Source organism: Ornithodoros turicata, chromosome 3, assembly GCF_037126465.1.
Source record: "Ornithodoros turicata isolate Travis chromosome 3, ASM3712646v1, whole genome shotgun sequence".
Lineage (NCBI taxonomy): Eukaryota > Metazoa > Arthropoda > Arachnida > Ixodida > Argasidae > Ornithodoros > Ornithodoros turicata.
The window spans coordinates 21210710-21231935 of record NC_088203.1 but is presented as its reverse complement, the minus strand read 5'-3'; the positions used below and the strand labels follow the sequence as shown (position 1 = coordinate 21231935).

General features: G+C 47.8%; 2 protein-coding genes across 2 annotated transcripts in view; one reads left to right on the top strand and one right to left on the bottom strand.

Annotated features, from left to right (window-relative positions):
- LOC135388272 (uncharacterized) overlaps positions 1-21226 on the bottom strand; it is a 363678-nt gene that overhangs the window by 196366 nt on the left and 146086 nt on the right. The gene's annotated exons all lie outside the window — the stretch shown is intronic.
- LOC135390016 (uncharacterized) overlaps positions 19637-21226 on the top strand; it is a 44051-nt gene continuing 42461 nt past the window's right edge. The window contains exon 1 of the mRNA XM_064620041.1: positions 19637-19723. The gene's annotated coding sequence lies outside the window, so the exon portion shown is untranslated. The remainder of the gene's footprint in view (positions 19724-21226) is intronic.

Here is a 21226-nt window from a genome sequence, read left to right as displayed (position 1 = left end):
TTAATATTATTTTTATATCAAATCCTATTGAGCCTCAAAGTTGACGAAATTGGCCACTTGATCATTTCGAGTGCCGTTTTGGAAGCCATTTTGTCAAACCCGACCACTCAGGGTGCAACAGGGGAACAACTTACGGGGTTTAAACACCTTGATCTTACTTTCACATATACATATTACAAAACTGGTTTAGGACATCTTTAATTTTATTTTTATATCAAATCATATTAAGCCTCGAAGTTGACAAAATTGCCAATTTGGCAATTTCCAGTGCCGGTTTGGAAGCGATTTTGTCAAACGCGACCTCTCAGGGTGCAACAGGGGAACAACGTACGGGGTTTAAACACCGTGATTTTACTTTCACATATACATATTACAAAATTAGTTTAGGTTATTTTTAATATTATTGTTATGTCCAATGATATTAAGCCCCAAAGTTGACGAAATTGGCCACTTGATCATTTCGAGTGCCGTTTTGGAAGCGATTTTGTCAAACGCGACCTCTCTGGGTGCAACAGGAGAACAAGATACGGGGTTCAAACCCCGTGATCTTACTTTCAGATATACATACTACAAAATTAACTTAGGACATCCTTAATATTATTTTTATATCAAATGATATTAAGCCCCGAAGTTGACGAAATCGGCCTTTTGTCCATTTCGAGTGCCGGTTTGGAAGTCATTTTGTCAAACGCGACCTCTCAGGGTGCAACAGGAGAATAAGATACGGGGTTTAAACCCCGTGATCTTACTTGCACATATACATACTACAAAATCAGCTTAGGACGCTTTTTGCTTAGCGAGTGCCGTTTTGGAAGCAGTTTCTTCAAACGCGACCTCTAGATGTACGCCCTTGCACCAGGATTAAAGGGGCTTCGCACGTTTTAAAGGGCTCGATCTGCTGCCGAACGTTGCGGTAGCCTCTGTTACAATCCCAGTACAAGCCGTTCATAGTATGTTTTTGGCACCATGATACATATCATTTAAGTCATTGTAAAGGGCCTTGCTGCCGCCTTTTCCAAATTTTGCGGTGGTTTCCGATGCAATCACAGGAGAGGGGCATAACATAAGCCGTGGCGTCTTTATGTGTGTGTCTGCCACCATGATTAAAGGGGTTTTTGTCCGTTTTAAAAGGCTATGCTGTAGCCTTTTATGGAGTTTGCGGTCGCATTCGTTTCAATTCCAGTGACTTTGGAACTATGATACAAGGGGTATCGACCGTTTTAAAGGTCTCTGCTGCCACATTTTCCGTATTTTGCGGTAGTCTCTGTTACAATCCCAGTAGAAGGGCATAGCACAAGCCATTGATGACATGTCATCGGCAGCATGATCCAAGGGGTCTCGCCCGTTCTGGGTGTTTACGTCGCGAGACAACTGAGATCATGAGCGCTCGCCCGTTCTGAAGGGCTATGCTGCATCCTTTCCGATATTTGTGGTCGCCTGTGTTATGATCTCGGTAGAATGACATAGTATAAGTTGTTGATAATATGTCTTTGGCAGCATGACACAAGGGGTTTTGCTCGTTTAAGAGGGCTCTGCTACAATGTTTTCCGAATTTGGCAATCGCCTGTGTTATAACTCCAGCAGAATAGCATTGCACAAGCCACTGATAACTTTCTTTCGCACGCTCCATGATACAGGGAGTATCGCCCGTTTTAAAAGGCCTTGCTGCCGCCGTATCCAAATTTTGCGGTCCCCTCTTGCGCAATTCCGGTAGAAAGGCATATCATAAGCCGTCATGCATATGCCTTTGGTACCACGATACAAGGGGTTTCGTTCGTTTTAAAGGACTCTGCTGAGCATCATAAGCCGTTGATAATATCTGTTTGGAACCATGATTAAAGAGGTTTCGCCCGTTCTAAAGGGCTCTGCTGCGGTCTTTTACGGATTTTGCGGTCGCCTGCGTTACAATCCCATTGGGAAGGGCAATAGCATAAGCCGTCTCAAATATGCCTTTGGCACCATGATACAAAGGGTTTTGCCCGTTTTAGAGGGCTCTGCCGGCGCCTTTTCCAAATTTTGTGGTCGTCACTGTTAAAATCCCAGTACAAGGGCCTAGTATAAGTCGTTGATAATGGCTTCGCTATGCAGAATACACCAGCGACGCTTTGTGGTGTATTCCTTGGTTGCCCCTGCCATCATCGGGGTTGCAGAAAGGTTACTTCTTACTTTTCTCAAAGAAGTTGGCAAGTGATGCAATGTTTCAGAAGGATACTATGGGTCATTTCTTGCAGGTCGACGTGTAAGCGAATCATGGACTTCTTTATGCGTGCTGCACTTCGAGAAAAATTGGTTGATTACCATGAACAGTGAAATTCAAACGGCTTCGTAACGGATATGTATTTTCATCTATGATGTCTTTTCCTCATACTTTAGCACCAGTGCTCGTAGGTGTCTTGCTGTGTAAATGTTCGGACTGCCGGCGATTTGCCGTGCAAGTTCACTTTTGTGCCCCGTATCTTGGCAAGTTTTTTTTTCCTTGCCATATCGGGCTCTCTCATGCTGAATTCTAACGGAAAGTATCAGCTTTTAGTCGGTTGCGCAACTCGTATCAGCAGCGAAGAGGGACGACAATTTCTTCTTTGTCATTGTTGTTGCGGCTGGCACTATCATCAATGCGCATAGAAGCCAAGATGCGGTACCCGGCGTGATAAGATGTCTGCGTGATTTCCAGTGGAACGAACCATAGGGTGGAATAGCTATATGGATACATATCTATGGGTGTATGCATTGGTGTCCAAGCTGCATCGGGAAATCTCATGAATTACAGGGGAGTGGTTGGAAAAATTCAGGGGGAGTGTGCACCTCCCTGGGGGGTGGGGGTAATGACCCTGGACAGGACCGCAATTATAGCAAAGTACCTTAGCGTAAACAGCTGAGCGCTATAGTTATTAGGCATTCGCATATACAATTCGTCAATGAAAAACTTCACTTGACACACCAACAGAAACAAATGAGCTTCTTTTCCAAATGAGACATTGAAAATTTGAAAGGCGTTGCAAGTTCTTCGTACATAGTTCTTCACGAACGATTATCCCAACGTTCAGGAGCACTGAAATTGTCGGTTTACAAACTGTATTGTTGATTTTGCTTGCATTTTCAACGTGAAAAAGAAAAAAAAAACAGGGAAAGAGAAATAATTAAAAATTTTCACACAATGACCCTCGTACATAACTACTCCATCTGTTTTTTTTTTCTTTTTTTTCTCTCTGCGCCTCTCTGTGCTCCGCATATAGTTTTTCGCGCATGATATCCGGAGAGGCTACTGCTATGCTGTAAGCCCATAATCTTAGTGTAATAATTAAGATGATGTCATTCTCTGCACTTGTCTCCACTATTACTTCTCAATTATCATATTACTTACAGTGTAGTTTATCAAAATGCACGTTCACACCAGATCGCTATAACTACTTGTTGAGGTTCATGAGTCACAAGAACTGCTGGAATGTGAATGTACTTGCTAACGTCGACAGGAGCAGCACTACATCAAGCAAGGGTAAAAACAATGCCTGAAAACCTGGTTTCATTCCGAATTCTTCGTTGTTGGTGTGTGCGTGTGTGTGTGTTGGGAGGGCAGCTTTATTGTATTTAGTGGTCAAGAGCCCTCGGGACACAGAAAAGCTGACTGCAAGTCATGCACATGCGGCCCGCGTGTGTGAGAGCCCTGATTGCCCTGATCTAAGCATTGCTTCATCTTAAGCGAGAAATAAATAATGTACTCGAGGGCGCGTAGCACTTGTTTAGCGTTATCTCCAAATCTGATATTTAGTTCTGCTCCAAAATCTCTGGTCCAAAGAAGTCGCGTTTGATCAAATCATTGCCACTCGCATCGCCACAGCACTCGCAGGCGCCAAATTGTCCATATCTTCCATTTCATTTAGTAATAACTCTGGATATAAACGTGATATCGAAGATGCCATCACTTAATTACGTAGTCTGTATATTCATGCTTAATAGCTATAAGTCCGCGGCCCATACCTGGTTCCCTTGCTAGAGCCTGCGAAGTAGCGTTTGGTCAAATCGTTCATTTTCCTGCGACCAAAGAACAAACAGGAGACAAGATCACACACAAGTCGCTCTGTTGTTGTTTCGTGTTTGTTCTTTGGTCGCTTGTGGATTTACACCAATCAGCCCTATTTATATACTTCAGACATTTTGGCAAATCGTCGCCCAAGTGGCACTCACTGGCGCCAATTTGTCAGTTTCCTCTATTTTAGCGCGTAATAACTCTTGATACCAATTTGATGCTGACGGTATCATCATAAAATTACGTAGTCTGTGTATCGTCTGCGGACCGTAGCTGCTGTCCTTGCTGCACTTTTAGAACTCGCATTTAGTCAATTTGTCGTCCAGAAGGCTATCACAGGCGCCAACCTGCCAATTTCATCCGGCAATATCCCGATATCTGGAAAGTCTCAGGCTCGTTGCCACAGTTATACATCACGTCTTATTCTTTATCTTACGTGAATGCTCCCGGGCGTGTTATCGGTGTTGTTATCAGGTCGGGGCGCGAAAAGGGAATTGTTCGCCTCAGATATGTCCTCCTCTCCCTGCCCAGATCTGTTCCTCCTCACGTACTCACCCACCACCCTGTAAACTTAGCTTCCTTGCGTAGTCCTGTACTATCAGGTCAAGCCGGGTTTCAGAGTGGGTGTCCCTGAATGCTGCTCTTGTGGGTACCTAGACCGGGGGTACCTAGACGAATTAAGAGATCGCGGCTTTTGCAGCTGGATTCATGCAGTTGGTGGGAGGGAAAGCAGTCTATATATTGCGCGCTAATGATAGCGTTGTCAGGGCCTGTATCTAACATGTTCTTCCTAACATGAAAACTATTGCAAAGCAAAAAGCAACAACAACAAAGGTTGCAGGAACCGCTTCGCTGGTTTTCTACGATATACGAAGGATCGTGTGTGAAGACTCAGGACGTCACTTAACTAGAGAGGCCAGCTTGCCAGATAGCCACATCGCAGCTCAAAACGCAGCTCACATGAATACAAGGAGACAATTGCGCTGACACCACCGAACGACTTCGCATTATTGCCGACCTTGTTACCGTCGTGTTTCAGTATCCGGATTGAGCATAGGAGTTTCTCTTATGGGCAAGAACGGTGCATTGAAGCGACACACGGACTTCTGCCCGTCGACGTGCGCCGTTTCCGGTCGAGGGGCTCCTCTCCTGTGGGTGGTGGCCGCTTGCGAGGCCCCATCTCATCTCACAGCGCCTCAGGATCAAGGATTAGTAAACGGTGTATCATAAACGCTGGGCAATCGCAATGACGTGGGGCAATGACGTCGACGCCACTGCAGCGCGCCACTTAGAAATCCGTTTTGTATTGGTCTAGGTGCGAATGTGAACGAGTGCGTACTACCGCTCCGTGTATGCGATATAGTGTGCGGGTAGTGCTCTTTGCGCCGCAGGCAATCGGTTGAGATTGTGAAGTGGTGCGCACTGCTGCTCCGTTTACCTCCTAGTTTTGTTAAGAGGCCAGGGCCCGGATCTTCAACTTCGCGCGCTCCAAGAGCGCTTTGATAGGCTCGCGGGAGAGCCCGTGGCCAATCACGAGCCGAAATGATGCATTTAACCTGCGTTTTGCGATAACGACGAGTTCAAGATTAGACCCAAGAACACGTACTACTTTTTCGGTGTTAGTAGCTAAAGAATGCTTCGCATTAAAAACAGTGGTACGCACATCACCCAAGTTACACAATCTCAGAGGATAGGAACGTACACCATTGCGGATGTTTTCTTTCGTGCAGCGGGTGTCGTGGTTGATTATCACGGGCTACTTCCTGGGGTGGAACGATTCGGTATTCTTATCGATAGTATTGATATTTTATGTATGCGATCTTATCAGTAACTTTAAAATATCGGTATTAACTTCGATATAAACATCGATATTAAAATCCATATGGATATCGATACGCATGCTGATCAGTAATTTGTCGGCTTCCGTGAAAGCCGGAGATTTCACATCTCTAAACCCCCTATGTACACATTCAAACTGATGCAATGATGGGCTTACAGAACTGGGTTGTGCCACTGGTGAAGGTGACGACAATTCTGTTCCCGGCGTACTTGCTGGGGTTCCTGGTCCATCATTTACAAGGTTGAATATATGGAATCGTTAAGTATTCAGAATTTATCAAGGCCAGGCCCTGCTCCAAACATTAATACTTACCTTGTGGTTCTCTTTCTATTAATGTGCCATTGCTGTCTTCCTTACTTAAGCTACTGCGTGTGTCAGACAGTACTGTTGGAGGGACTGGCACGCAACTGGCACTGTTCGACGCAAGATGAGGGATGCACGTGTCCTGCGCTTTTCTTGACAGCACTATGCTGCTAAATGAAGCAATAAACAAAGGGCGTCACCACCGGGACAGACTTTCGTAGGTGACGTGTCCTGATGAAAGGTGACAAAACGCTCGAGAGCTTCATGAGCGGCCATTCTGGCCTGTTAGACCGGCAGGACCCGCTGGGTTGCTTGGTGGCCCGTAGCACACGGGCATATCGGTCTCTCAGCTTCTGCCACGCTCGTTGGCATTCATAAACTGGAGGGAAATAAGTAAAATGTACTTGTTTGGCTGATTCCTACTACAACACCGTCGGTGGCGCAACTCGCTACGTCGGACAGATTCATAGGGTGAAGACACACTGCTACACTGATCGTCATCTATGGGTTTTCTTTCTTCGTCGAATCCCTGTAGTCGCTCCATTTGCTGTTGTACAGTCAGGGAAGCTTCTCAACTTGGACAACAATTGCTTCCAAGATAGCCACTGTTTGCGCCATATGTGCTAGGAGACGCGCGGAACAAGACGCATGCGCGGCTTCCGAACTTCGATCCGATTGGCCAGTCCGCTTACGTTTACGAGGCTCGCGGAAGAAAAGTTGAAGTTGGCTCAACTCCTTGCGGAACAGATCATGCGGGCGCCGTCTTTTCGTCGCCATGGCAACCCCCAACGTCAGCGCCCATAATCAACACCACCTAGATACAGAAAGTGCGCGCGCTCGTTGACGTGACGTAACAAATCAGGATCGTGTTTTCAATGGCGGCAACCATTCACGAACGTGCCTTCAGCGGTCGTGTCTATGAAGACGAACCACCGTCGTCTGCAAGTTGTGATTGAAAGTCGCCGCGTACTAAATAGGAAAACAAGTAAAGCGCCCCAAAACCGTCTCAAAGTTTCTCAAAACTGATTTTCTGGAACGCATGTTGCGCCTTTTGTCTCAGTATTTAGGTCTGCAGGTTCCAGATGAGCTGCAGTCATGTGCGAGTCCTTGAATTCGCAGAACGGTGAATCGAAGTAACAGACGAATTCTGACTCTTAATGTCCACGTAGCGAAGCAGGGAGAGGAGTGAGCAGCCTTTGTATCTAGGTGGCGTTGCCATAACCTCCGCAACAGCAAGCGCAAACATGACAGTGTGAACCAGCCTTAAGAGAGTCAAATCTCATTTTGCTGGATGTGCGTTGTTGTGCATGAAACTAAACGATTACTGGAAAACAACTTCTCTTGTTTTGGAATTGTTCCTGCAGCTTGCAGCCGACGACATAATAGCGACAATGGATGGCGATACGACTCTTACATTTCTGCTCCGGACAGCCCAATTTTTCCACTTCTACTGGGGTGACGATTGGGATGGAGCACTTGTCATGCCGTCCGAACGAGAAAGGAATGTGCCTTAAATCCGATCACGCAGTGGATTGGGTGTCGCATGGGACCTGTTTTCGCACAAGCTACACTGTAAAAAATTTCACCGTAAAAAAACGGGCAAATACCTGGCAGTTGTTGCAGCAATTGTTGCCAGTTTCTTTTCTTCTTTTTTTTTTTTTACGGTGGCCCGTATTCCATTTTGCCCGTTTTTTTGTAACCGTATTTGCCAGTTTTTTAAACCGTCATCCATCGTGATATTGTTAGGAGAAGAATCGCAAGAGCAGGCACTTGCTAGGCGGTAGCCCAAAAGAATGATTTATTCTCGAGCGCGTTTCCCGCGCTTCAGACCAACATCATCTTCCTCACATTACCCCCCTCGGCGAAGGCGGCTATGTCCTCATGCCGCATGATATGGTTTGAGCCGGATGACATGCACGGTCTGGATGGCGGGCGTTCTGCGGTCGGCGGGGTGTGTGCATGGCTCTATTTGATAGTTCAGCTCAGATATACGGCGGAGGACCTTATGAGGGCCTGTGTAGCGTGGGAGGAGCTTCTCAGAGCGCCCAACTCGACGCGTTGGCGTCCATAACTAGACCAGATCACCGGGGTTGTAAGATACCGGGCGATGCGACGCGTTGTATCGGGTAGACTGCAGTTGCTGAGAGTGCGGATCCGTGCGAGCTGACGTGCGTCCTCGGCGTTGCACAGAGCGGCGGCGGAAACGGGATCGAGCGGATCGTCACTAACCCGTGGGAGGAAGCAGTCAAGAAGGGACAAAGATTCGCGGCCGTACAGTAGGTAGTAAGGGGGAAAGCCTGTGGTCGCTTGGCGGGCGGTATTGTAGGCATAGGTGATGTATGGCAGAATGACATCCCAATTTGTGTGATCCGCCGTCACGTACATGGACATCATCTCGGCGAGCGTTCGATTGAGTCTCTCAGTAAGACCGTTGGTCTGCGGGTGGTACGGGGTGGTAGTGCGGTGGACGATGTTGCTCAGCTGAACTACATTCTGGACAGTTTCGGAGAGAAACGCTGCACCACGGTCGCTGATCAGAGTCTGAGGTGCACCATGCCTTAAGATTATCCGCTCGAGGAGAAAAGAAGCGGCGTCAGCGGCGGAGGCGGAGGCTGTCGCTCGAGTTTCTGCATACCGCGTAAGATAGTCGACAGACGTAATTATCCATTTGTTTCCGGTTGACGACAGAGGGAAGGGACCAAGCATGTCGATACCTATTCGTTGAAATGGCGCGTCGGGGGGAGGTATGGGACGCAGGAGACCGGCGGGTGGCGTGGTCGGAGGCTTTCGTTTTTGGCATGGGGCGCATGATCTGATATACTTGGAGACAGAACGATACATTCCTCTCCAGAAGAAACGATCACGTAGGCGGCTGTAGGTCTTGAACAGCCCAAGATGACCAGCTGTTGGATCGTCGTGGCATGCCGCAATTACATCACGCTGCAGTGAACGGGGGACTACTAATAACCACTGTTCACCATGCGGCTGATAATTTTGGCGGTAGAGAATGCCATCTCTGATGGTGAACAGTTTGGCTTTCCGAGATACAGGGCCAACGGCGGAAGAGAGCTCATTGATGACGTCAGCAAGTGCGAGGTCTCGGCGCTGCTGTAGTGCAATATCAGAGAACTGGAGCGCAGCTACAGTGGGGGACAGCTCCGTAGTGGTCGGAGCCGGGTGCCGCGACAAGCTATCAGCGTCCAGGTGTGTTCTGCCGGACTTGTAGCGGATTGAGAGGTCGTATTCTTGCAGTTTCAGAGCCCATCGCCCAAGCCGACCCGTAGGGTTCTTCATCTTGGTCAGCCAGCAGAGCGCATGGTGAGCGTGATGACGTGAAACGGGTGGCCGTAGATGTAGGGACGAAACTTGCCCAATGCCCAGACGACTGCCAGGCATTCTTTTTCGGTTATAGAATAATTCCGTTCACAATCTGACAACGTGCGGCTAGCGTAGGCGATGACTCGCTCACTATGGTTGACGAGCTGGACTAACACGGCTCCTATGCCATGGCCGCTGGCGTCGGTATGGACTTCGGTTGGATCACCTTCCAGAAAATGGCCAAGGACTGGTGGGGAACTCAGCGATGTTTTCAAAGACATAAAAGCCTCTTCTTGCTCTGAAGTCCAGGTGAATGTCGCGTCCTTCTTTAATAGGCGCTGTAAAGGTTCGGCAATGTTGGCAAATCCCTTGATGAAGCGGCGGAAGTATGAGCATAGCCCAAGAAATGACCGTAATGACTTTTGGTTCTCCGGAGGAGGGAAGTTTTGAACGGCCATTATCTTGTCTGGGTCAGGGTGGATGCCGTCTTTGTCAACAAGATGACCCAATATTTTTATTTGTTGACCTCCGAATGTGCACTTCTTTGCGTTCAGTTGAAGCCCGGCTTTACGGAAGCATTCGAGTACGGCCCTTAGACGCTGGATATGGTCATCAACGTTTCCAGCGAAGACTATTACATCGTCGAGGTAACACAGGCAGAAGGTCCATGTGAATGATCGAAGGATCGTGTCCATCATTCGCTGAAAAGTTGCTGGGGCATTACAGAGTCCGAATGGCATAACTCGAAACTCGAAGAGCCCATCAGGGATTACGAACGCGGTCTTCTCACGATCCTGCTCGTCGACTGCGATCTGCCAGTACCCTGACCGAAGATCCATAGAAGAGAAATATCGGGCACCATGCAAAGAATCTAATGTGTCGTCGATGCGTGGTAGGGGATACACGTCCTTAATAGTGGCGGCGTTCAACTTCCTGTAGTCAACACAGAATCGCCATGTCCCGTCCTTCTTACGTACAAGGACTACCGGAGAAGACCAGGGGCTGTTGGATTCCTGGATGATGCCCTTGCTGAGCATATCCTTTACGTGGTCCTGTATGACGCGACGTTCAGCGGGAGACACACGATACGGACGGCTATGTACGGGAGGAGAGTTCCCGGTCAGTATCTTGTGTTTTACCGTGGTGCAGGAACCTAGGGGAGCCCCGCTCACATCAAAGAGATCTGAGAAGTCCGAAAGCAGGTGTGAAAATCGTGCCTTGTCCTCGGGCGGAAGATCAGGGGATATCCTATCTTCCACGAGGCTTATATTGCCCTTAGTCTTTGGAGTACCATCCGTGCTTGACGCCGAGCTGAGAAGAGCAGAAACCGACAGATCGCCGAAAGAGAATGTTCCGAGCCGTATCCCCGGGGGGAGGAAACGATCTTCATTGGAAGAGTTTGTTACCCATATTACTCCAAGGCCTCTGTCAGAAGTAAGAAGCGAACAAGGCGAGCATAAAGATGTCTGAAGGAGAACGTCCGTTTTGTAAAAGAACATGCCATCAACTTGTGGGAGGGTAGTCTCAATTCTCACACGTACAGCCGCCATGGTGTAAGCGGGGACTCTACACGCTGCCAGTACAGAGACGGGAACTGCCATAGGGACGTCATCACCACCGCAGGGCACGTCAACTCCAAGGTCCAGAATTTTGCCAGAGCAGTCGATGAGGGCTTCTGTAGACGAGAGGAAATCCCAGCCCAAGACGACGTCAGAGATGCACCGCGACAGCACCAGGAACCTAATCACATACAATTCCGACCCAATAGTGACTCTCCCTGTGCAGTACCCCAAGGGTTGAACGGCGCTACAGTCGCCAAGTCTCACGCTGTGCTCTGCTGTAATTGGTGTCAGTACCTTCCGTAATCGTCGACGTAGTGTTTCAGAAATGCAAGATATCGTCGCTCCTGTGTCAACAAGTCCTTCCAAACGGCTGCCGTCAAAATCCAACGTAACATAATTTTCAACGAGTGGTGGGGGGTTTTGAAGACATGTCCAGCGCGCAACCTGACCCCCAAAAGTGCCACAGGCTGCGGATTCTAGTTTGGAGCAGTAAATGACTTCGGGATAGTTTGATGCATGGGGGACCTGGACCTCCGTCGGGGATGCGGGGATGGTGACCGCGTTAGTCTCTTCCTTGGCTGGTCTTCGAAATCTTGCGTATTGCGTAAGTCGTCATCATCAAAACGGTTGTTCCCGAAAGGAGGTTGGCTCCATCTACTAGACGGGAGTCCTGCATCATAGGCGGGTGGAAACCGCTGCCCGTAGTACGCTCGAGAAGACGACGCATAGCGTTCGCTGCGCAAGTCCTCTTGCCGACGGACACAGTAGCGTGCAATGTGGCCAGCCGTCTGACAGTAAAAACAAACCGGTGGGGGTCTGTAATAGGCCCGTGGCCTCCTGTACTGTGTAGGCTCCCAAGTGTAACGAGGCTGGGCTTGGGACAGGAAAGGCGCGACCGTAGACACAGGTTCTGGCAGTAGAGTGCTCGTATGGGATGGCGGTGGGGATGGAGCAGGAGGCGACCTGCAAACTTCGGCATATGACCGTGGCTGTGCAGAAAGAGCCGATGCCGCCATGTGAACTTCTTGTTGTACCATCCTACGTATATTATCGTTGTCGCCGTTCTGATGGACGGGGTGAGTCGTCACCAAATCAGGACGCTGGTTATAACCAAGGGCGGCTAGTTCTTCCCTTACAACCCTCCTCACGATGGCCAGCAAGGACTCTGAATCGACATTAGCACCATTGCCGCAGTGCGGCGGACCCGTGAACGGCAAATTAGGGGGAGGAGAACAAATACGTCGTCCGCGTAGGTCTTCAAGTCGTCTGCAAGCTTGGCTGAGTTCGGTTACGCTACAGAAAGCTTGTGAGGCGACACCGTTGAATAAATATTCCGACAGCCCCTTAAGTAGATGATGAATCTTTTCGCTTTCAGCCATACCGGGATCTACTCGTTGGCACAAATACACGACATCTTGCATGTAGGACGTGAAGTTCTCCTGGTATTCTTGGTGCCTAGTGTTTAACTTCCTGCTGGCTTCCTGCTTCCTTTCTTCCGATTTACCGAAAGCAGCCGATATCGCTGTTTTAAAGGCATCCCAGGTGTGCAGACTTGGCTCATTATTTTCAAACCACTGCAAGGCGGTAGACGAAAGGTAGAATACTACGTTTGCCAGACGCATGCTGTCGTCCCAGTTGTTGTGGGCAGCGACACGATCTACTTGTGCCAGCCAGTCTTCGACGTTTAAGTCGTCTGTCGCAGCAAAACCGGCGGGTCGCGCTGCCGAGCAAGGAACCGAGGGGCTGGAACGGGCTGGGCGGGTTGTCCGGAACAGCTGGCCGGAGCTGACGCTGGTGGGGGCGTCATGATTTTCACACTTCGTAGCAGCAGGTTGGGTTTAGGCGAGAGGAAAGGAGGACGGTGAAAAGCACCTCCACCAAATGTTAGGAGAAGAATCGCAAGAGCAGGCACTTGCTAGGCGGTAGCCCAAAAGAATGATTTATTCTCGAGCGCGTTTCCCGCGCTTCAGACCAACATCTTCTTCCTCACAATATTTTACGGCAAGCTACCGTTCATAATTAACATTTACTGCAGGTTACCAGCTGTAGTAAAAATGGTGCAATGCACGCTCCGTGTAACGTACTACGAATCGTGACGAAGCGTCATCTCGAACGTATGAAGTCTGTACGTGGTCATGTGAATGCATGCTACAAGCGAGCAGCATTAGCAAAGTGTAATACCAGAGACATGGCGACGTGCCCCTGTGAAATGTAAGTAATGAAGCAGACGGACCTTCTGTTTTAAATATTTATTGAGTGCAACGAACATTATGCACGTTTTTTGGAAGCCCTGGAAGAGTAGGAGCGTGGATGTGAGAATACCAGAGATACAGGACAAGATGCACCTGCGTTCAATTAGCACAGCATAAGAGTGGCCATGTGCCCTATGTTTGCCCTGTCGCTCATGAAGCAGTTAGAAATAACTGGAAGAGAAGCATCATGAATGCGTCATGACCACTCGGACAGGACAACAGAAACACGTACCTTCAAATACTCAGCATGAGAGTGGTCATCTACCCTTTATTTGCCCTGTCACACATGAAACAGATGGAAAGTACTGGAAGAGAAGCCGCCTGTATGCGTCATGACCCCTCAGACAGGACAACGGAAGCACGTACCTTCAAAAACTCAGCATGAGAGTCAGACAGGACAACAACAAAAATTAATGACGGAGAAGTGATGATGACTTGGGATGTTTCCCCGTGGTAGCCAAAGGAACCTACCCCACTTCACAGAGGTTAATATAAGATAGCGGCGTGAGAGTGGCCTTGTGTTTGCCCCGTCACTTATGAAGCAGTTTGAAAACGAAACACAGAAAGAGGAGAAGCATGTACACCGCACATGACAGACGTTGTTAGTGTCTGATTGCAAATCAAGTCATGGCTGCCGAAGCTCTGTGACACCTTAAGATGTGGCTCTTTAAAGACAGACATGTGACAGTTTCGTACGAGCATGAGCCGTAGCTCGTCGTCTGACGTGCTTCATTGTAATGCTGAACGTAACTCGCAACAGATCGGGAGGCAGGTGAGCAGTTCCGACACGAAAACATCGGTAACGCACGAGGTTATCAATCCACCAAAATGAAATGCGAGTAACTGGTACACCTCGACATCACTAATGGATCTTGTGCTCACAAAGGAAGTTCGAGTACGAAGACGCAAGCAATGTGAAGTCAACAAACGGACAACAGAAACTGATTACGAACGACAGCGGGCACTGCGACAAGGAGTAACAACCGGGCAAAAAAGTTTCCAGTATAATATCCCGCCTGTAGTGCACTAATTTCGGGATAATCACTAAGCCCGTAGTCAGAAAGAATGATTTCACCTTCTTGACCCCGGCGTCTTCTGTTGCGCCCATAGCCCTTGTTGGTTTTGTACTGCAACTAGAAGCAATTGGGCCTCGTTCATGTCCACACATGCCCACACTATTTCGTTTGTCGATCTCTTTCGCAAACTGACTACGTTTAAAGATATGAATAAGCCTTACCGCAATTTACGACTTTGCTCCCACCGGTTTGTCGCAATGCCAACGTGGCGCTGACGGTGACTTGCAGTATTTTGAAGTCGGCGGCCGCGCTTCACGGAATTGCCGCACGGCGGCGCCGTATCTTCCTTTGTTTTACGTTGATTCAGCCGTATTTGCAGTTATTGTGTTATACCGTCAAGATAAACTGGCAGACACCAGTGGAATCGACTGTATTTTTTTACAGTGTAGCAGGTTATCGCAGAATACCTCCGGGGACTGGCTTTTCTTTCTCTTGTGGGGGACCTTATCTCATCTTTCCAAAAGGGTTGGAAGGCGTACAAAAGTGGGCGGTACCGGTAGAGACCAGAGGGCTTCCAGCGGTATAGTGCCCTTAGTTATGAAGCCAGTGAGAGTCTGGCGTGTCCTCTGCGCTACTCGATGGAAGTCGCTTTTAGGGCGGTATCGAAATTTCCTGAGGAGCGGGTGGCTGGGAATGTGAGCACAAAAACGGAGGAAGTGCCGAGCGCTCAAAGCTCTTCTGACATTCCTGGACACCATCGTACTTCGATCGTTATTGTGAAGGAGCTCGTTATTTTATTCCCCATTTCCCCATCAGCAATGGGGTAGAGTATCGCCTGTGGCGATGAACCTCCCCACTTTCCAATGTCAAAAATAAAGTTGTTGTTGTCTTTATCTTGTGTTTGATTTCAGACGTACTGCGTCAATCAGCAGCTCAGTTTTGAGCGTTTCCGTTAAAACCTCATGCATGGCATCAAAGTGCGCCAAGCTGAAACTGAATCACGGCGCTAGTGTTATACTGCAAATTCTGAATATATTCAATGGATTCTTTTCTGAAAATGTGGCCCAGGCAAGCATATTTGCTTATGGTTGCCACTCTTTTGGTCCTGCTGAACAATTTATTGTTTCTTTTTTTTTTTTTTAATTCTATTTGTTTTTCAACTGGGTGGCTGAGACGACATGGCCTTTTTCTTGACGCGCAACAGTGGCTCTACGGGTACAAAAGTCGGATAAATGCAACGAACCGTGATTTGCACGCTGCATCAAGTCGGTTTCACTGCATTCTTTAAGCATGGTTCACACTAGTGCGTTCTGCTGCGTGAGGGCGCCTGCATGAGTATGCGTGTGTTGTAAGCAATCCGTTCCTCTGTTCACATACCTGCTTCCGAATGCGTGCGTCACCAAACCGTGAGCAAAGGAGCGCCGAGCGGGATTTTCAACGCCTTCCACTCCGGTGGCCGCCATGTTGAAAACAGTCTCGCAGAGAGAAACTTACTGCGCACGCTAGGAAGGCGGCCTCGCGATTCGTTCTCCGCTTGCGGGCTGCTGCGTGCGTTGGAAAGAGTTGAGCTCAGGCGAGCGTTGCGTTCTGCTGCGGGAGGTCCACACGTATTTGTTGCCATGGTAGCCGGCGTCCGCACGCATCCGCACGCAGCAGAATGCACTAGTGTGAACCATGCTTTATCCGGTAGCTCCCTGCACGAGTCTGTATTTGACCGCAGTGGCCAGTAATATCTTATACAGGGTGTTCCAGAAAATGTGCGATTGAATTACGCATAATAAAAACCTGTAATCATGCGGTCATTTCTTCTTACTAGGTTTTTGCCACCTCCTGATGTGAACGTAATGTATTATGTAGATTTTCGCGAACCGAACTCGGTAATTTGCCAAGTAAAAGTCACTTTTTTACACCACCAAGGTGAAGACCCTGCCGAATTTACCCAGGACAGGAATATTGAGGAGCTATCCCGTCGGAGAAAATAGCAGAACATCATGCTTTTCGGGGCACCAAGAGCATAGCGCTTAATGAATTTTTTAACGCAATCGTTGTTAGTCCGTTAGAAAGGAGGTTGTAAACCCAGCCCACAGAGTGAGTGATAGTAGAAAGAGAACACAAGCTTGGCTTATCGCATCCAGATTCGGCTGGGAGCATCGCTTCCCTCTCCCAATTTCAGCAACTGTTGCTTTTTTTACTATCACTTTGTGGGCTGGATTTGCGACTTCCTTACGTCGGACTGACAATTGCGCTCAAAAAGTCATCAAGCGTTATGCTCTTTGTGCCCCGTAAAGCATCACATTCCGCTATTTTTTCGATGGGATAGCTCCTCAGTATCCCTGGTAATTATCAAGAATTGGAGTGAATTCGGCACGCTCTTTACATTTTTTGGGGTAAAAAAGTGACACTTAATTGGCAAATTTCCGAGTTCACTTCGCAAAACTTTACATAATGAACGTTAGGTTACATGATATTGACATCAGGAGGTGGCAAAAACCTAGTAAGGACGAATGCTGTTGACCGCACGATTCTAGGTGGCGTAGTTTTTTATTATTACTATTATAATTCAATGACACTTTTCTGGGACACCCTGTAGACCCTGACTCCTGTGTAGAGAGCATTCAATCACAACAGCATGTATTTATGTGGTTTATCAAATGCTTCGTGTAGCTATCTGTAACGCTATCGATTTCGGAATAGTAGAAAATGAAGGCGATGTGAGGCGTAGATAGTCGTGTCAGATACGTGCAATAGCCCGGATTTAGCTATCCAATATCGCGGTCCGTGATGCAACGACTACGTGAAATAAAAAGTCTGGTAAGATCCGTTGCGACGGAAGCACAGTGTTTGTTGAGTAAAGTTAAAGCACAGCAGTGTGCCAAGACGACCTCGAAAAAGGAAATTGTTGTGTTGTCTGACAGACTGCTCCGGTATCGTATCACCGATGACAGAGCGCCAATCGCTCGCTCTGTGGCATGGCAGGTGTGTTGTTATCGCTATCGTATGAGTGCACCAGTAATGCCCCATGATGACTTTTATAATCTCGCGAACGTGTGACGGGAATCACCAGTGTTACTTGAAAAAGTGTCTTTCTGGCAGCGTGGTAGTCTGCAATAACCAGCGATACTCGACTGAGTCAGTAAAGTATCCCAGGCCGCTGCAAATAGTCTTGCTGGGAGTACGAGATGACGGGTGCCATCGCAGCCACCGCTGACTACGCGTGCCACTGAAAGGTCCGCACACTATATTCGATGATTGTGATCGTGAGTTATCGTGAGTCAAAATGCTGAACTCTTTCATCTAACCCCATCTTCCTCAACTACAAAGCTCGATCAGATAACGTACCCCGAAATAACCAAATTCATTGCTGTGTTATTTGCATCATGCAAAAATGAAAATTGTGGTGGATGTACGACTGGAAACGCGCAAATATTGCCTTGGCGAGTTTTAGAAAATCGTAAGCTCCTGCCTATTCCGACTCCATATAAGTCAATCTGCCAGCCAATCTAATATCAGCAACGTGACGTCAGCCAGTCGAAGGGAATCAGGCTTCCCATGTTGTTGGGCACGGTATCCTGAAAGTTGTATTGTTCTCCCAAAACTCGCTATTGTATCCACCATAAGGACCCCGTGAGTGCAGAGGGTGCCGCGAGAGCACCGTGTGCTGCTTTGTGATAATACATTTTTATCGTAGATTTACACATAAGACCAACTCCCGTGGCACAGTGTTTAGGACGATCGCTTTCCACGCCGTGACTCGGAGGTGACACGGACTCGAATCCTGTCATCGGCTGTGCTGTCTGAGGTTCTCCCTGGGCTTTCGGAAGACGTTCCAGACGAATGTTTGCACAGTTACCCCTGTCCCCACTTCTTCCTCTGTCCTCTCTCCATCTGTCCGCGTCTGTACGCCGCTCATACCCACAACTGCATTCACGGCGCTAACATGGAATTAAAATAAAAAATAAAAATTGACTTGAAGGGGAATTTTGCCGACATTCGTCTGGAAAGTACAAACGTGGACAGATGGAGAGAGGACAGAAGAGAAGAGTGGGAGACAAGGGGGTTAGTGTGCGTCTTGGGTCGACTTGAAGGGGTCTGGAAAGTCTGCCGCAAAACGCAGGGAAAACTCCAGACAGCACAGCCGGTTCGGGGATTCGAACCTGCTTCATCTTCCAGTCTCGACATGGAAATTAAGCGGTCGCCTTAACCACCATGCCACGGGAGCTGGCAATTAGTAAACTGTAAAATAATTTAAATATAGGGCAACAGCGCGAGAACACAAGTAGAACACAGTATTAAAAGAAAGCAATTTACTTACGTATTCATTTGCTTTATTTTAACCAGGGAAGGATAACGAACATATTTTCGTTACCGATTCCATCTTCGTTACTGCTATATTTTCGTTTCCGTTGTCCGTTTCTGATGCCAGCTTCTAATTTCGTTTCCGTTACTGTTTCCGGTAATGGAACGGCTGTAGATCTGCGGGAGGACAGCCCGTCCGGCTCTGTTAGGTCCCTGTCTTGCCCAAGTGCTCCTTCGGTGTCACGCGTACACACTACACAAGTAATTTTACGTCGTTGGGTTGCGCACATCTTGTAAAGCTAAAAGAATTGTAGGAACGTGTATTCAGTCTTCAGTCACTCTGCGTCCAGCGACCCACGATGGGCGTAACCTTCATCCAATGTTGCATTCATAGGCGCACGCTCTCAGTAGTAAACAATACTGCCATAGCCACGGTGAAATGAAGAAAGCACAAAATAATCATATGCTGTCATACTCGTGCTATGGTGGAGTAGAGTGCGTAAAGTTTATGTTGTGTAAGTGTCATATCTTGATGTCATGTAGGTAGGTGATGTCACAAGTAGGTAAGCGAGTGATGCACCCTAGATAGCCAATATTGCGCTCTGTTTTCGTGCTGTCGTGCAGTATTTAGAGCATTCCAGGGAATCCAGTCATCAAAACACAAAAATAAACTGAAAAGTCACTGAAATGTCATCGCACAACAGTAATTGCCATTACCCGAATTCAATACCGGATGATAGTTTTCGCTTCCGTTTCTGTTTCCGGTAATGGAGAACAGCGGTATGCGTGCCAGTGTACTGGCACGGCGCCACTAGTTTGTCGCACAGTCCCTATATAGTTTTGTACCACGACCGTGTACGAACGGCAACGTAGGCAACGTATACCGTGGCGTTTCTTCTTCTTCTTTGTCCAAGCAAGTGATGGCCGTGAGCCAGATATTGGTGTTTCTCTTGAGAACTGCTGACAATAAATTCTTCTTCTTCCTTCTTCGGGTTTTGCTTGTACGAAGCAGAAGAGGAAAAAGATTGGTGCGCGTGACTTCATATCCAGTGCACGGGCTCAGATTGATTGCGAGGCAAATTCTAAGGGTACCCCAAACGCTGCTATATCTGGTATGTGACACCGTTCTTGCTTGATTTGTTAACTGAAAGTGGAGGTGAGCGTTTCCATCGATTTCAAGAAGACCATTACAAAACTCCGAAAATAGGAACCGAATATAGCTATGAAAGTGAAGGTAAAATATCGGTGGGACACCGAACGTTGTGGTGTCCAAAGGTGGGCTGTATTATTGAACACGCATTCTGCTGCTGAAGCTTGATTTTGTTCTGGTCGTGATCTTTTTATGAAGAGCTTGTTCTGTTGCAGTACTGAAACACGGGCCGACAGAAGCGAAATGAGCTGAAAAACTGGTGGTGAATGACTCTGAGGTAAGACCCGAGACAGAGTTCAGACAAATTCTTGTAACACCACGTTGCACCGCGTTACACGTGTAACGAGAACTTGTCTGAACTCCTTGTCTCTGGTCTTACTTCACAGTAATGAACATCGACCGCATTTAACTCGTGAATCACGAGGTCCAGATTATAGCTTAGCTGCACAAACCTAGCCTAAACTAACCTCACTAAAGGAACCTAGGGAAACTTGATCTATACCGGCATTGCGGATTGCCGAATATTGCCGCACCTCCGTGCAAATGCCGGTGGTAGAAGTGTCGTTGCCTTATAGTTTAGTCCTATACCCTATCGTACATCTCGGCGAAGATCGGTTGGAATACTTTATCGAAGGTATGGCAGAAATATGACTAAAATCGCGTATATCCGAAGTAGATTGCCACCGGGCATTCGGATAAACGTTTTTGTGCAATCTTTGTTGTCTCTACACACGTCAAGGAAGTGTAGCATTAGATACCTGTGGCACGTACTGTAGGGGACATGGTTGTCTAAAATCAGCACTCCGTGGTTTATCATATCTCAAATATTGAGGTGTTGCAAGACTATTTCTGTCGAGTTATAAACACATGGTCCACATTCAAATGCAATATGGACGGCGATCTATTCACAGGCGATTTTAGCTAACCGTGCCTTAAAGGTACTGTAAAGCAGTAGACAAGCATGATATGCCGGTGATATGACTAGAGACTTTGTTGCTTCTAAATACCATAAGCGGAATCATACGACCGACAACGCACGATAAATATTTTTAATTTGCCATGAAAAATGCAGCGTAGTGGAGCGGTGCGACGCCTGGTGTCAAACAACCCCCTGTACAGCGGGCAACACTGAAAATTGCTATTACAGATTATTACATCGGAACTTCGTTATTTTAGTAACCATATTATTAGTTTCCCTGTATACCTATGCATTCTGCAACCCCTGTTAAGGCGACGCATCATAGCCGGCACTTCGTCTACAGTCGAGGGATTGCGCAGCGAGCGAAATGGTTCGCGCAGTCACCGCTTCACAACATTTTGGCGCTTCTTGGAAATGCAGTACCGCTGATGTAACGTCTTCTTTTTGTGTTATTTTTGTTTTCTCTTGGCGCGCGACGGGTCAAGCGAAATCTTGTGCAAACATATGACCGCTCGTGCTCACCCATGCACCCAAAGGCAAAAGAGA